Raw genomic sequence first — 4,446 nt, 5'->3', positions numbered from 1 at the left:
AGGACTACAAATCCCAGCAATACATTATACACTGTATGTATAATGTATTGCTGGGATTTGTTGTATTCCTATATAGCTGGTGGTATTCTGCATTGCGCTGTATAGAGGACTACAAATCCCAGCAATAATACATTTTACAGCGCAATGCGGAATTCCACCAGCTATAATGTACTATTGCTGGGATATGTAGTCCTCTAAAGCTGGTGGTATTCTGCATTGCGCTGTATAACGTACTATTGCTGGGATTTGTAGTCCTCTATAACCGGTGCCATTCTGCATTGATTGCTGTATAATTTTACACTTTCCATTTCACTATATTGCACACCACACTTGTTTTTTTCCTTACTTCCACCGCTCCAAGCTTGCTCATGTGATGGACTACAATCTCAATACAAAATAGTAGTCCATCACTGGAGCCATTTTTTTTAATCCCGATTTTTAATCCCGAACCAGTTAATTGAACTTAATAATCGGTTAACTAATCGATTTTGAAAATAATCGTTAGCTGCAGCTCTAGATGAATGGTCACCCTACACCAGGGATCCCCCACTAAGCACTAGGAAGCCACCAATAACCACCAGGGAGCCTCCACTGGCCACCAGGGAACCTCCACTGGCCACCAGGGAGCCCCCACTGGCCACAGTGGAGCCCCTACTACCCACCTGGGAGCTACCACCGAGCCACCACTAATTATTAGGAAGCCCCCACTGGCCACCACAGATCCCACACTGACCAGCAAAGAGCCCGCACTGACCACCTGACAGTCCGCATTGGCCACCTGAGAGCCTAATTAGGGAGCCACCTCTGCTGCACACACACGCATCCTTGAAACTCACTGGACCCCTGGTGAGAGCCCGTCCAGCCCACCTGAGACCCTGGAGACATCAGGCGGAGAATCCAGAGCAACAGAGTATGTCGCTTCATATTATTCTGCATTGCTGTAATATGTATTGCTGGGATTTGTAGTCCTCTATAGCTGATGCTGTTCTGCATTGCTGTATAATAGTATTGCTGGGAATTGTAGTTCTCGATAGCTGTTGGTAGTCATTATTGCTTGGATTTATAGTCCTCTGTAGCTGATAGTATTCTGCATTGTTGTGTAATGTATTGCTTGGAATTGTAGTTCTCTATAGTCAATGCCATTCTGCAATGCTGTACAATGTATTTCTGAGTTAGTGGCAGAACTACCAGGGTCGCAGCAGTAATGCACGCGCACAGCCCTGATGGGGCATCCCTCCACTGCCAGTGTGCTTTACATTTCCTAAACTGATAAATACATTCACACTACTGTTACATGGATGGCAAAAGTGGCAGACAGGGGCGGGGAGAAGGTGGGGGAAGAGGCAGAGCGGGAGGGGGGCCAAGTTGCTGCACCATGGGCCTCTGGGTTGTACTTTCCCCCTGGGCTAAAAGTTGCCAGTCAGCCCCTGTTGCAAAGTGTAACAAAAACTATACAAAGAGTAACAAATCAAGGGAAGGAGATTTGAGAAGGTTGGAGGTGTCAAATAAAGCATCAAGGATGCTAATAAAGTCACCAGTCAATACCATTGGGAGAGGTGTATATTGTGCCCTTGTGTCATTAATATCATACAATAATATTGGCTGGAGGGTACATATACCTTATGTTATGCATTTTATGTCTAGTATTAACACTACGGGGTCTATTCACTAAGCTGCCGTAGGCAGCCGAGTGAAAGACCGTCCTAAAGCAAAGTGAGCCGAACACTGTTCGGCTATTCACTTCAGGCTGGTACGGCTGGTGTTCATAACATATATTTTCAGTCTTCAACAAGTTATGATTTTATAAAACTGATCTAAACATTTACTTGATACTTCTTTACAACCATGTTAGCTATGGCAACATGGGAGGCATTTTGTACACTCTTTGTATACAGAAAACCCACAGAAATCTCAGTTCCTGCTTATTTTATAACATGAGTGTTTTTGCTATCTTATTATGACACTGTAATCCAACTCAGCAGACTCTGAAGAAGCAAATTGCCCTGTATCAGGTTCAGCAGAAAAGAAGCAATATACAGAAAGATGGTTCAGGGATCTGTTTGCAGTTATTGCATTTATTGACGATATTAGCACAGGTGCAACAGAAGCAGGTAAGAATCTCTAATCAATTTTGCTGAAATCCCTGGCATATATTTATTTGATCAAGGGCCCCTTGATCTCCTGGGTTGTGTTAACGTATGTGAGTTAATGCAATGCATTAAAGAAGAACTCCAAGGAAAAATGTATTAACCTTTGCAGTGGGACTACCCCCGCACTACGAGCAGGTTTAACTGCTCGTTTCTGTCTAGGTGCCAAAAAAAAGTTATATTCACCCGATCATTCCTAAAGGCTTGTTCTTAGATCGGTCCCTTGAGTCTCTCTTCCCCTCCTCTGCTGTGGTCTAAGAATCCTTGTGTCATCAAGTCTAATACAAGTGTATAGATGTGAGGACACTGAGGAACATTCCATCTGTGCAGAAGAGGAGGAGACATGCTTTAGTGACCGGAGAAACATGGAGTCGGCTGGGCAGTTCAGGTGAGAATAACTTTTTTTTACCACCTAGACAAAAACAAGCATTTAACCCTTGCAGCGCAGGGGTAGCCCCACTGCAAGGGTTAATAATTATTTTCCCCGGAGTTAAGGTGTTACAAAAAAATTACTTTTTTTCCCAACACAGCACAGAGTAACAAATGGCATGTGTGGTGTAGTGCACAGCAGTGTGGGTGTGTTGCCCACTGCTGTAACTGTGCCATTGGGAACAAATCAAAATTAAAGAATGGCATTGTAATATCACCTCACCAATGTACATGTGTTGCCCTGCACTTCAGTAAAGCCTGGTAGAGCGCGCACTTTACTGCACATTACCATACCGTACCATTGTGAAGGGAGCCTGAATTTTTTTTTTGGTTTTTTTATGGTTTAGGAGGCATTTGGTGTGCTTTACTACATTATTAAACATGCTGCACAGGCTTTTATATTATTTATACAATCACATTTTACAAGATTTTATCTTTTATCTTCATAAGCTTTAATAAAAAGCAGAAACACGTTAGATGATGCTTAGCAGATCATTTATTTAAAAGTAGAAAGATATAAATGAAATTAGCAAATCGCATACATTTAAGATAAATTATGCAGTAAATGGAGGCAGAGTAGATTTTAAGAAAATGTATAGTAATTCATTTAAAGCAATAGACCATTGTGTGTCCACAAAATCCAGTGACAGACAGAACCTGCAGGACATAGATAAAACATTAGTATTTGAACTTTGCAACAATAATTATGTTATAATTTATTCAGTTAAAAGCATAAGGGGTTATTCACAAAGGTAGGCGAAGGATCAGCAGTAGCTGCGGCTGATCCTTCAGTTAGCTTCAGCCGCTGGAACCCTTCGGTTCAGTAGAACCGAAGGGCTGCTGTACGTGTTATTCACTATAGCACGGACAGCTCCCGAAGCTGGCCGAGCGGCTCAGTCAAGCCGGAGCTGGCCGAAAGGCTCCCAACTGACAGCTGGGCGAAACCAGCTGTGATCTCACGGCTGGCTCTGGCCTGGCAATGACAGCTCAGCATCCCCTGTTCAGCTTCGTACAGCTCCCGAAGCTGCTCGGCTAGCTTTGGGAGCTGAACGTGCTATAGTGAATAGCCCGTACAGCAGCCCTTCGGTTCTATTGAACCGAAGGGCTCCAGTGGCCGAAGCTAGCCGAAGCATCATTAAAATAGAGACATATAATTATGACTCCACCAAACAACATAAAGTCATTGATTCCAGCATCCTAGGATAAGATGCTATACAGGGACCCGAGCAGATTTCTTAATGCTAACTTAGGGGCATGTTTATAAAGCAGTGAATGTGACATTCACCAAACATGCACAAAAAACATGTATCTGCATAAAATATTCAGTCAATGTCACATTCATTGTTTTATAAATATGCCCATTCATCTCAATTACATGCTATAATTCCTATGTCCAGACTCCAAATTCTAAAAGTTGTTAAGCCCTGATGAATGATCAGACTGTGTTGCATAAAGTTGGTGGCATATACATAGGGGTCTATTCACAAAGCTGCCAAGGGCAGCCAAGTGAATGACCGATCAGAAGTGAAGTGAGCCGAACACTGTTCGGCTATTCACTTCAGGCTGGTACGGCTGAAATCAGCCGTACATCGGCTTGCTTCGTGTGGCTTCGGATCAGCCGAACATGCTCAGCATGTTCGGCTGACCCGAAGTGCAGAAGGAGTTCGACTCAGCCGATCCAACATCTGGATCGGCTGAGCCGAACCTCCGGCAGGCTTCACACTGCTGTTCGGGCTATTCTGAAAGATCCCGAACAGCAGTGAGAGAATAGCCGAATGCCGCCGAGCGGCATTTGGCTCGGCTGTTCTGCTCGGTCCCTCAGAGGCACCGAGCAGAACAGAAAAAGAGTGAAAAAAGTAGAAAAAAGTTA

General features: G+C 43.8%; 1 long non-coding RNA gene across 1 annotated transcript in view; it reads right to left on the bottom strand.

Moving 5' to 3' along the window:
• Nucleotides 1–317: 317 nt before the first annotated feature.
• LOC108793723 overlaps nucleotides 318–4,446 on the bottom strand; it is a 21,047-nt gene continuing 16,918 nt past the window's right edge. The window contains exon 3 of the long non-coding RNA XR_001941662.1: nucleotides 318–329. This is a non-coding gene — a long non-coding RNA (uncharacterized LOC108793723). The remainder of the gene's footprint in view (nucleotides 330–4,446) is intronic.

The sequence above is a fragment of the Nanorana parkeri genome, unplaced genomic scaffold (genome assembly GCF_000935625.1).
Source record: "Nanorana parkeri isolate BGI_ZX_2015 unplaced genomic scaffold, ASM93562v1 scaffold777, whole genome shotgun sequence".
Classification (NCBI taxonomy): domain Eukaryota; kingdom Metazoa; phylum Chordata; class Amphibia; order Anura; family Dicroglossidae; genus Nanorana; species Nanorana parkeri.
The sequence above is the reverse complement of the archived record's forward strand: the minus strand, read 5'-3'. Positions and strand labels throughout refer to the sequence as shown.